Below are 13,400 nucleotides of genomic sequence, written 5' to 3'. Positions count from 1 at the left end.
GGGTTTCAGCGCCCCACCAGCTCAGTACCACTTGGTGAAAGAAGCACATGACTATTCAAATACAGTAAAAGCAATGTCAATGACACCGCTGAACTGACAAAATGAATACATTCATTAATCAATCATTTTCTTAACGTTTAAAAATGTATTGTAAAGGTTTGAGATTCACAGTGCAATGTTTCACATAGGATAGTTAATTTTGTATATAGCATATTTTCACTCAACAGTAATATATTCACCGTGAAATGATTTCCAATGTAAAGAAATGCAACCATGTATACAGTATGTAGATACATGTAGAAACCCAAAATAAAAATGGCATAGATATTATAATAATCTGAGAGACTACAATGCTCCAATAATGAGCTGGGAACAACATAGCAGCCTGTGCAGGCCTGGTAGCCATGAGATTTCCTATTCATTATTATATTTTAATTGCATTCCACCTCCAGAGGCTAAATGTAGTTTATATTCAATAGTGGCCAATATTACCACCTCTGGGTTTGGATTTGCCTTTAAAACATGCAGCAATTATGAAATTCTGATGAAAAAATGCAGAGAGCTAACACCAAACACTTAATATTAGTTAATCAGCTAACTCAGTTAATACTGCATCCTACCATTTCAATTGATTAAAGATAACAATCAAGTAAGCGATGGACAGAAAATATTTAAGCCAATTTAATAAAAAATATATATCCAGGTGGAAATTAGATGCAAGCTAGCGCCAGTTACCACAGTAACAAGTGAATAGACCAGCAGTGGAGGAGAGATCAGACAAACAGGTATAAATCTCTAGCCAATCAATGCTCCTCTGGCTATAGGTGAGTTTGTGCTGCATTAGGCAGCTGCTTGTGGAAGGAGCTCCCATTCTCAAACTGGCAATGCAAATTCCCTCATGTTCTTTCCATTGGGAAAGATGAGATTGCAAACATGCAGGATCTATGTATGCATGGATGGACTGGGTAATCAATATGCACATTCCAAATGTCACTAGATATTCAGCCTCACCTGTTGTACATGTGGTTCTCTAATGGTCAACACATGATAATAATAAAAAAGAGTCATGTAAAAGTCATGTGCACAACTACACTGATGCAAAGTGCACATGCACACGTACACATGCAAATACAGTCAAGGACAGAGAGTCTACTGTATAGTGGATTTTAGCATTTTAATTTTAATCTTTTATGAAGTACAGAGTCGGGTGGTGTTATATAATACTTCTGGAGTAGTAGGATGTACATTATAATGTGATTATACCAGTACAGTCCTTGCCCTAAAACATTTGGTCCAAAGGTGTAACCGAAGAAGTCTTGTTTTACACCATAAAATTTATATGAGCTGTGTTTGGTTTGTTAACACATCCAGATCCCAGTTCATATTGCCAAAGATTCCACAAGAATAACATATTCAAATTCGACAGCCAAGTCATCATTTTTGCCATAACCTATTCTCCAGACGTATTCCAAACATGCGTGGACTACATACATATTCAGTGCAATGCTTCATTCACATGCTGGTTAAAATGCTATTACAGTAGTCCCTGCAACTGCAAACAGACCCACAGTTAACGATAAGTCCATCCATATTTAAGTTCACCAGTGGTGTGTCACATAGCCTGCAGCTCTCTCTCTATCTCTCTCTCTCTCTCTCTCTCTCTCTCTTTCTCTCTCTCTCTCTCTCTCTCTCTCTCTCTCTCTCTCTCTCTCTCTCTCTCTCTCTCTCTCTCTCTCTCTCTCTCTTTCTCTCTCTCTCTCTCTCTCTCTCTCTCTCTCTCTCTCTCTCTCTCTCTCTCTCTCTCTCTCTCTCTCTCTCTCTCTCTCTCTCAGCGATGGAAGGTGCATATATATTTGCCAGTAAATAATAGATTGGGGTTTCTTTATTAATTTCGCAAGCTTGGAATAATTTAGCCCTTGATTGATTCAGAGAGAGGTGCCCGAGTCTCCAGTCTATACTCTCAGCTGTGGGGATGTGGTGCCCTGCTGTAAATGGGAGAGAGAGGGGGGAGAGAGAGAGAGAGAGAGAGAGAGAGAGAGAGAGAGAGAGAGAGAGAGAGAGAGAGAGAGAGAGAGAGAGAGAGAGAGAGAGAGAGAGACAGACAGACAGACAGACAGACAGACAGACAGACAGACAGACAGACAGACAGACAGACAGACAGACAGACAGACAGACAGACAGACAGACAGACAGACAGACAGACAGACAGACAGACAGACAGACAGACAGACAGACAGACAGACAGACAGACAGACAGACAGACAGACAGACAGACAGACAGACACAGAGAGGAGGGAGAGATGATATGCATATCTATAGTGCTCAAACCCACTGTCACTGGGGGAAATGAAAAACAGTGTGTATGTTTGCATGTCTCCACAGTTTATAGCCGTTTAGTTATCCTTGTTCCAACTCGCTTGTCTCTGATCTCAATCCAGCCATTCATGGATCATGGTCGGTATCTACACTTTGGACTTCAAATGAAAGAGCTAACACTGTTGTCAGTCCTTTGGGGGCCTTGGAGAGTAGCACATGTTTTCATATTTGCACACTTTAAGACAGTTAGCGGCAGTGTTTAACACAACACAAAGATCAGTTGAACAACCAGTAAACAAGCAAACGCTAGTGTTAAGACTTGGGGTCACACACACTACAAAACATTATTTAGATTATTCAGAGTATTCAGATTGAGTTGTTCCAAATAATCCTCTGAGAAAAGAAATGACAGGGTTTTCAGAACCCAGATCTAGTGAATTATGTGTTCGATGACTGGGGGGTAAGTCTGTTCGATATCCTGTAGGCGTGTGACCACATTTAGGAAGCAAGTGGCGCAGCTAGGGGTGGGGGGGGAAATCTATACGTAGTAGTATCGCGATACTTTGCGTGGAAATACTGTATCGATACAGGGACGCCAAGTATCGATATTTAATTATTCATAAAAAATGTAAAAAGAAATAAAAAAAAAATTATTTTATTTTTGTATAAGGAAGTTGCATTGTTCATTTCAATACCTGTAATAGTACAGTAGTCCACACACACGCACACATGTGCATTCAGTTAAGTTGGAATATGACTGTAATACAAACAGTTCAGTTTGTCAGGTACATGCAACACAGATTACAGTGTTTACATCTGTCTGCTTGAGAAAATACCATGTTCTGCAATAAAAATGATTGAAGTGAGATGAACAGACTGAAAACTTTATTTTATTAGATAAAACATGTTGACAAAGTTTTACTTTGCAGTTGAAAAAAGGTAATACATCGCAATATATCGCAATATTAATATCGCAATACTCAGCATATCGCAATATATTTAGTATCGCAATACTATCGTATCGTGACTCAAGTAGTATCGTATCGTGAGGCCTCTGGTGATTCCCACCCCTACGCAGCACGAGTCGAAAAACCAGCTTCTGATTTTAGAATTCACCACTTGAGTTAGTTAGGCATTGGCCCGTGGTGTCGTGGGACTGACAGTCGCGGTACACAGAGGTTAGGCTGCCAAGAGAAGGTCAAATGGTTCAGCCGCCACTCTGAATAGAGTTCGCAGGGGTTCCTGTGAGATATTTTAGCATGTGTTGTTATCTGACCCCGTTGTTTTTTCTCCAATAAAAAAAACTGACCCCCCCCCCCCCAGGAGGCGGCCTCTCCGGCCACCCCAGCTGTGCACTCACCCACATGCAAACTCTGTCACCGGGAGAAAGAGAGCCGAGTGAGATTAGCCAGCGAGAGACCTGAGCTGTTCTCAGTCTAGCACAAAGAGGGAGCGTAGTTGATATTCTTGCCCATACACAAAGACTGGAGTCTTGCCTAGTTCCCAATCCTATCCGCAAAGAGCGACTGCATGGGTTCTCTGATCCATTGCTTCTCAATGTGCGAGTTTGTTTGTTTATTCACCTTTGAGAATCGTATAGGAAGACAGAGGTTGCAATCAATTCATCATTGACTTGCGCTGCCCGGTTTGGTCAAAAGAAAACTCTGTCGCTGCATGTTCTTCGTCAGTCTTTGAAGCCTCGGTCAACAATGGGTCACATGTGCCCCGGGACACAGATGTAGCCTAGAGCCACTGCTGGCATTTACATGTTGGCAAATGTGATGGGAACGTTGTCTCTTTGAAAATGATTACATGTTGCCAGAATGTTACCAAGCAAAAGGCCAACAGATTGAACAAGGCATTTTCAATAAAGCCTCTTTTCTCCTGCCGTCTTTTCGCTGATGCTGCTAAATTCTGCAAAGACACAACAATGTCCTGTGATATCGGCGTACTGTCAAGTGTCAATGTGCATTAATGTCATGCCAGGCAAATTCCTGGAAAGTGTCCGTTGTGAAAGAGCATGCACTTAATGTCTGATTCAATATGGGCCATGTTACTCAGAGTGGTATGGATGGGTGTGGCATCGATTGACAACTTTTCAACTTGCTCTTTATCATAGGCCAGGCCAGAGTGTGCAATCTCTATGCAAACTGACACGAGGTTTGCAGTCATTCATCTCCGGTTCCTACTGCTGCTCACTGATGTATTGTGAAATGCCATTTCTGATTTATCTGCTGTTAGCGTCTGCTCTTAAAGGGATAGTGTGGATTTTTGGACATTAAATTCTATGAAATACTTACGACTTGCGAGTAGTATTGAGTCCTGTGGTCGGTGATCTGTCCGGGCTCCGGGCAAACCGGTAAGATTTATACAGGCAGCAAATAGCAGAAATGAGGTCTCGGAACCAAGCAGTTTTAATCCACAACATGCAGGCAAAGGGATGATCATTTAAAACCATGCATTTCAGATTCTATCACTTAGCACTCTTTTGTTTGTAGAAAAAAGCCAGTGTTTTACTACATACTGAAGCCTGTTCACCCACACTAGAGCCCAATTCTACCATGTGCTGCCTGTCCGCGTCCCGGTTCACTCAGAACTCTGCAAGAACTCCGACCATAGGACTTAGTAAGTAAACAAATAGCTTTTCTATTTCATACAACTTAATGTTCAAAAATCCGGATATCCTTTAATTAAGCCATTAATGGATGCATGCAGGTGGAGAGGAAAATATGTCAATATGGACTTAATTTGACTCTCTTGATAGAAAGGCCAAAGACTGAATCCATAACACAGACTGCAACTGAAAGAGCAGAATTTAATTTATGAACACGTATTAGCAGACTTGTTTCAGCAGACATGAGTAGAGGAATACAAAATGCCAGTTAGAGGAACAGAGGGCCTATCGCAATGAGATGATGATGGTGATAATGATAATGATGAAGAAGAAGAAGAAGAAGAAGAAGAAGAAGAAGAAGAAGAAGAAGAAGAAGAAGAAGAAGAAGAAGAAGAAGCACAGAAATGCATGCAGTTGATGAAATTATTAAATACCAATGATATCTCTAATGCTTTGCAGTTTCTAATACACTACTCAATGAGCCTGCCTCCAGCAAAAAGGTTGATACCTGCGTAAAAGAACGCGAGCTCCCCCCGCAGTTAGACGACAGAAAAAGCAGTCAAAGCAACTTCAGATGAGAGAGCAGGGAGCGGCAACTTTGTGTGTGTGTGTGCGTGTGTGTGTGTGTGTGTTCGTGTGTGTGCGCGCGCGCGTGCGTGTGCGTGTGTGTGTGTGTGTGCGGAAATACATGCACAGTACACTAACAAACACACGCGCATATATACACACACACATACACACACGCACACATACATACACACTCTATGAATATTTGCGTCTGCACGAACTTCATCCCCAGAATATAAAAGACACCTCTGCTAACCTTATTAGAAAATATGTACGAAGCTCTAAGGAGGGTGAATGAAACTCATTCCCGGCTCAAATTATCGTAACCAGATGAGGTCTGACTTGCAAGGATATCAATTTTAGAAAACGGATGGTGCGGGTATCAGCGAATGAATTGAGGACAACAAAGCCATATGGTTCGATTAAACATGGAATGGTCCTGAATGAAAACCACTAGTCCACAAGGACAGGGCATAATTATTCCACGTCGCTATATACCTCGCGCTTGATCGTGCCCTGATGTGACTCATACGGCCGTTCAGTGAAGCAGCCAGGGGTTAGTTTGAAAGCATGATTCGTGCGAGCGGTGAAAACTGAGAGCTCTATACAGTATGTCTCCCTATCTATATCCCTCGCATCTGCACTTCTGTGCTGCATCTCGCCGGATGAATGGTGTCTCATATTCATAACATGTGCGAAGAGAATGCAGTCAACTGCAATATTGAATTCGTTTGCATGCTATTATAATGTCGATGCTGTGCTGTGCTACAATAATAATAAGATGACATTAACTACGGACATGTTTTCCAAATATACCCACATAATAACATCCTAAATAGCTGACAGTATCAGTCCAGACGATTGCTATAAGACTTTCACATAAACATGTTTATAATAAGAGGTATAATTACGCACACGGTCTGAAAGGGCACCATCTCTGACCACCAGAATAACGTGCTGCTGACCACGCAACATCGGCAGAATTGTGCCACACAATATAGCCACTAACACCTCTGATCCACCACGATCGTGCCCAAATTAAGGTGCCGTTAGAATGCATTTGAAAATAGAATATAGTGATACAGTCCGCATGCATTCTTACCTAAAACTGACTCTCCCCTCCGTGCGGTATTTGTGGTCCAAGGGGTTATTAGTTTTCTGGCCGACAACTTCTGCTGGAGCGCAGTAGGTATCCAGTGCTCATGCTGCTGGCGGATCAGTTGGTGCCGTTGTTGGATTGCGGTGGATGAGTTGGCAACAATCCTTCTCATACTCGGGGGAGAGAAATCCTTCGGTTCGGCGGCGAGGTCGTAAGCATCGGTGCTGCACAGTGGAAACAAGAAGAGTGCTGAAGTCGAAGAGAGAGAGAGAGAGAGTCGTGAGAGAGAGAGAGAGAGCGAGAGAGAGAGAGAGAGAGAGAGAGAGAGAGAGAGAGAGAGAGAGAGAGAGAGAGAGAGAGAGAGAGAGAGAGAGAGAGAGAGAGAGAGCGCGCGCTTGTGGATAGGAGAAAATGACGCCGACGCGGTCCCGGTCCGTGAGCGCGGGTTGCAGGTGCGGGGTGTCTGTCTAGAGGAGGAGGAGGAGGAGGAGAGGCTGAGATGTGATACACAGACGGAGGGAAAGCAAACGAGGGGGAGGATCGAGGTACAGAGTTTCGTTTTGTGGAGGATGCTGGTGGCAGACAGACGAGGGGTGGGTGTGGGTCTGGGGGGAACGAACTAAGGGTGCGTGGGGGGGGGGGGGGGGGGGGGGGCAGGAGATACTGTACAGTGTCGTGACTGGGTCGTGACGTTTCTGTGCAGACAAGCAGGTGTTGTATAGTCAGTAAGACAGACACAGTGGCCATTATTGGCTAGTGTCCATCGGAGAAACGTGGCCATCAGAATTAATTAAGCACGCGGGTACATCGACCGCGGTGCTCCAGCCGAACAACAAATGGGCCGCAGGGCGAAAGAGGGAAGATAGTTGTGTGGGGAACATGAAGAGGAAAAACCGGGACGACGTCAGAACGGGTTGAGCATGATTGTACAGCACAATGTGACTGCAAGACTATTATCTCATTGGAAACCTGGAGGGAACAGTGGTGGTTGAGCCCCCCCCCTCCCCCACACACACACACACTGACGCGCACGCACACGTGTGATCTGCTCTAAATATCTCTCTCTTTCACACACACACACGCACGTGCGCCGCGGACGGAGAGGGTTAACTGCTGCTGACCTTGTGTTGTGCCTGCAGAAGCAAAGAGCCCCTCGAGCGCTGTCCGTGGTCCTGAAACCCGCTCGAGCGCTGTCCGTGGTCCTGAAACCCCGGAGCCCTGCGACTTCAACATGCTAAACTTGGATAGGACATTAGTTCAGCCGTGACACACAGTAGTACATTGTTGTAGAACTCCGATTAAAGCACATTCCCTTTTTAGGGGGTGCGCGGTAGGGTTTGAAGGTGCTGAGGGCATGGTGGTACAACGGTCATGACTGGGACATGACCCCTAATTCGTTTCATGTCTTGTGGCGATGGAAATATCGCCTTTGGATTTGTAGCTCAGCCTAGCTCTTTGATATTATGTATGGATGTGTCCACACAGTATAAACCAACTAGCGTTCCCCTTGATCAGCGTAACATTTACCTCAAACAAGGCACCACGGACTGCGCTTTCTTCTGTAGCTTTGATCTCAGAGGATACACGAGTTTCATGGTAAGACTATCCTCTGACACTTGGCCTTGTGGTGACGTATGTGTACACACACATGTCTAAGCGTGTATGCATGCCGGTTCAGACACATGTCACCCCCTCCCCCTCAACCACACGTTTACCCTCACATGGCCACTACAGTACTGGACTATTTCCACCTAGGCAGAATGGCATATAGAGGTAAAGGGGTTGACCGGTAACAAAACGGTTGTTGGTTCGATGCTGGGCACAGATAGATGGTGTACTCTGGCAGGTGACAGAAAGCCAGCTGGTATTATACACTGCCCGCCATCTCTGCCTGGGTGCCCTTGAGCAAGATGCTGAACCCACAAACTGCTCCAGGTGGCGCTGTACTCTCTAACCGCTCTCTGATAACATGTATATTATGTGTAGGGGGATATGTGTATCTAGGAAGGATTACTTACACTGACAGTAAAGTAATTAACATACAATTGATTGTATGCAGTGTTGGGAGTTCACCATCATCACAGTTACAACTAAATGAACCACACAGACACACCACTGTCCCAGCAATCATATCCCTACAGCAGCTAACTTTAGCTCTGCTGTAATGATCTCCTACAACCCCCCTCTCGTTGGAAGTGATGAGCTGGCTCCTTCAGCCGTCGACATGATTTTGGTGCTTTCTGGACTGACAACCTACTAATGGCAAATCGCTGAGGCTTGAGCCGCGCAGATAATTCCCCGCCATCTCCTGAGTTAGTCCACATGGCCGTGGAAGCCCTGTCATTCTGTACCCAGGCTCTTCTCCCTGGCAAGAGCTGCGAAGGAAAAGACAGATGTCCAAATAGCCAGCGGGTCCATCCGTCATTCTATTTGCGTGAGGATTTTTGTCTTTCACAGGGTGAGGGAGGGAAGGTTGAGCGAAAGAGGAATGAGAGAGATGACACCATTCTGACCTCCTTCCCCACTCTAATGAGAAACAATCTCATTTTCGAAAAGGCCTTTTTCCTGGTTAGCCAGCCGGCCAACCAGCCAGGCCCAGCCATTCACTGTGGTTTCAACCAGCCAGGCCCAGCCATTCACTGTGGTTTCAACCAGCCAGGCCCAGCCATTCACCGTGGTTTCTCACCAGCGCCACCTCATCAAATTCTCATTTTGTGTCAAACGGCACCTCTTCAGTTGCTGAAAAACGCACGTTTAATTGTGCAAAAGCTTCAAGCACATCGCAGCACCGTCCTCTGAGTTCTTTATAAAGTTGACAAATGCACTGACGCCAAGAAGAATGTGTCGCAATTCGCGTCAAAGGCGTGTAATTAAAACGCCAGAAATCCTACAAAAGGAGAGTGGAAAATAGATAAGTCCCTAATGCAGGAAGGAATAGATTTTGTCTCTTTCTCCAATAGACATCATATTCGATTCCCATTGATCCTAAATGCCTCTCCTACTGTACATTTATCCACCATCGTCGGCTTTTGGTGGAGGAAATTACAGTAATAGCCAGCTCGGAGTGGTGTGAGCCATTTCAGTGGGGCATCTCACTCTGATAAACAAGTCAACAAACAGGCCGTAATTCCATCACCGTTAATGGTCGCCTTTATGGGAGAAGCCATAAAAAAGGAGTGAAAAATAAATAAATTAGTTCACACTCTCAGCGGTTAATGGGATTTCGATAAGAGGTCACCGGAGTGAGTTGAGGGGGGAGCGAGTATCAAGGTGGACTGTGTGGTGCATTAGTCTGCCCCCTAACCCGACTCTCTCACCTAGAACACTGTACTGTACACGCCCAGTGAGTTTTATGAAACAGCAAACAGATGAGGTCCAGTGAGGTTTGTTCATGCAACCACTTTCTTGTGATTGGTGTACCTGTTTATTGATTAGATCAATTGTTTAGAAGTGATCTGCTCTGTGTTTAAAAAAATAAAATGTTTTTATTTGTTATTTTATTGTATTCATGTTATAGATAGTTTCACTGGCTTATGTTACTATGGAACAGTTTGGACCCAAATGTATTTCCTGTCAACTATTGCATTAGCTATATTACAAAGGGGAAATAAACTTGGGTAAATGATAAATGGTGCATTTATATAGCGCTTTTATCCAAAGCACTTTACAATTTTGTTCCTCACATTCACCCCTTCACTCACACACCGACGGCAGAGGCAACCATGCAATGTGCCAACCTGCACATTGGGAGCAATTAGGGGTTAAGTGTCTTGCTCAAGGACAATAATTACACTTCACTTTGAAACCGTCTATAGCCTCTGTTTACAGGCCATAATAACCATACTGCATTATTGTATCACATTGTACAGTATATACATAATTGCATGCTTATAGCTGCTTCCAATGCAAAGCATGTCTGTAAACATACACACACATGTAAATGTGCAATGTAGGGCTGGAAGGTACCCCAGCTACATCACCATGGACCATCAACAATCTACACAAATCAGAAATCCATACACCGACAACTCAATCTAAAGATTATTCCCTGCAGCAGCACCATCATCCTGGGACAAAAAAGTACATGCAAGTATACTCATTTGAATCAATAAGCAACCACAACAGCCATACAACATATCAAACCAAATTGCAATTAGCACTGGAAGAACCGAACACTGCCATACATGAGAACAATATCAGGCACATTGCCCAATCCCCACTTACGTGGGTTGCATGCGTTGGTGTCCATATGTGAGCATATAGTATCCACCTTGTATCTTTAATGCTCTGCCCACTTAATACATACAATATTGACACACATGGACTGCATTAGATTTGCAGGCACTATGCATACTGTACAATATAGAAATAGGTGCACCATATACAGTATATGTGCATATCAATGCCCAGGGCCTGTACAGTGTACATATACAGTATAAATGAGCACTTTGATTATACCTGGAATTTCCACCTGATCTCCATACATTTTCCTTTTATCCCCTTTTCGATAAAACCCAAACGCTAACGCATACAAAGTGAAAAAGAAAAAGATTTAACAAACGAATAAAGTTATCTCCGCTGTGTCTGTCTTAGCCTCAAATATTGTCAAAGTCAAAGTCAGCTTTATTGTCGCTTCTCGTAATGTGCAAGACATACAGAGAAATTAAATAGCGTTTCCCCCTTCCCATGGTGTATATAAAAATATCTAATATAAACATAAAGTAACATAATAGGACACTACATATGTACTACAAACTATTGTACCTACTGGGTGGAAATGGTAGCTAAAATGCCAGCTTCCTAGGCCGAATCTTTCCAGCTTAGCTATATGGGTGGAGGTCAGTTAAGCAAATAATACATGATTTACATCAGGAAATACAGGAACAGTTTGATTATTTCATTAATGGTTAAAATTGGGATTAGGGGAGAGGCAGCTGATCTCAGGTCAGTGCTCAAGGCCTCCCCCCAACATTAGGTATGGCTAAAGTTTGAGGTCTGAGCAGTTTCACTGTAATGTCCATAATGCTGGCGATACTTCAGTTTGTATACACGTGTGAGCAAATAGAACAGACATTCTTGTGCATTTTGCACTTTGGGCCTGTACCTTTGGTCTTGTACCTTTGGTCCTGTACATTTGGTCCTGTACATTTGGTCCTGTATATTTGGTCCTGTATATGTGGACCTGTACCTTAGAGAAAACTGCCACCAACAGAGATCCCTTGAAATCACTTGAGTTTCGAGGCTTAGAATGAGAACTAGAGAAATGAACACTCCCTCATTATTCCAGCGACCATACAATCAACAGCAGTGCTCTGATCTGAAGACAAATGAGAAAAGATATAGCTCAATAGAAAAGATACTGACAAATTGAATTAACATCCATACAAAGCACCTTTAATTCCACGTGTAGGTGTGGGTGTATTACACGCCTGCAACAATTCCAAAATACATTTTCTGTTTCCAAATAATGCTGCAGCGCAAATATGTGCCAGAAGGTACCAAGAATGACTGTAAGAGTTATATAGTGTAGGAAATAATGGCCGGGTGACTCATCAGCTACTGTAGTTCTTTCCAAAGTGTTAAATTCTACCTCCTTTGCATAGCACTTACAGTACATCACCAATTATCTCCTCAGAGTGTAACCTCCAGCATTTGGCTTTTTTGCAGTGGATAGGCTTTATTGTTTGGTGTGTAACCTCCATACGTAGGCCTAGAATCTGTCCTAGCCATGTCGGTGCATTGCACCCAACATTGTGCCCAAGAATTGTATGGGTATTCATGATGACTCAATTAACCCTGCAAGGCCCACAGTTGCAAATGTGCAACATTTGTATTTAAAAAAGAAAAAAAAAAAAAAAAGAGGCTATAAATCATTTGTTTTCCTGTTCTTTTTTTGTTCACCTAAACATCATCATTGGATCCTATCCTTTAGTCTTGCAATGCCATTGGCCAGGATATTTGCATATACTGTAAGTACCCCCCACAGAGGGAGGAAACTTCACAACTTCAAAATCCTTGAAGGACAGACAACTCTCTTTTTCACTGGACGGGATTCCTCACAAAAAAAGTATGTATTTTTTTTGGGTGATCATTAGAATGTCTAGAAAACATGTGCATATGTTATTATTGTGAAATATATCCCCCAAATGTAAATTAGAGCATGCTTTATACTGGTTGTGTTTATATGTGTCTCTCACTGGCCTATGTCTCAGCATCTCCAAATGCCCAGTGAATATCGACACACACTTGGCGTTAAAGTTTGACATCTCTGACATAGGGAGGAATCCAAGCAGAGTCTTCTCTTCACCACAATCCTGAGGGAGCCCCCCCTCCCGGCTCCTAAAGATCAATATCATTTGAACAAGAATGTAGGCTTCTGTTTGTTTTCTCCCCTTTTGCACAGAGAAAGAGACTTCAAAACATGCAAGGGTATTACAACGGAAGGGAAAAACAAAGCCGCCGAGAGCAGTTGTTGGGTGTAAATCATTAACCAGTGATTAGGATGCGGCCAAGGGCTTCTTGATGGATTGGCTCTGGGGCCACTGATGGGGGGTTGAGGCTCCCACTTCGCAAATCGTACAGCACGAGTGGAAGCCCTCCCATGCTCTCTCCTCTCTGGCTTGACAGCGACGCCCACTGCAGTCCATGGATTCCTCTCTGCTTTGCCTTCCCCTTGTTCTGTCTCTCTGACTCTGTCTGTTTTCTCTCACTCCTTTTCACATTGTTTTTCTTTTTTGTCCGCTCTGTCTTTCGCCCGTCTTTGTTTGTCTGCCTTGCCTTTTCTTTTTATGCTTATTTCTTTGA

The 13,400-nt window shown here is 43.5% G+C and overlaps 1 protein-coding gene across 1 annotated transcript in view; it reads right to left on the bottom strand.

Annotated features, from left to right (window-relative positions):
• Positions 1-6,683, bottom strand: part of brinp1 (bone morphogenetic protein/retinoic acid inducible neural-specific 1) — a gene marked incomplete at its 3' end in the record, with an annotated part of 247,393 nt that extends 240,710 nt beyond the window's left edge. Inside the window, 1 exon segment of the mRNA XM_084324024.1 lies at positions 6,600-6,683.
• Positions 6,684-13,400: the final 6,717 nt, after the last annotated feature.

Source organism: Notolepis coatsorum, assembly GCF_963971535.1.
Source record: "Notolepis coatsorum genome assembly, chromosome: 11".
NCBI classification, from domain to species: domain Eukaryota; kingdom Metazoa; phylum Chordata; class Actinopteri; order Aulopiformes; family Paralepididae; genus Notolepis; species Notolepis coatsorum.
Note: the sequence above shows the minus strand (reverse complement) of the source record. Positions and strands in the feature narration are given on the sequence as shown.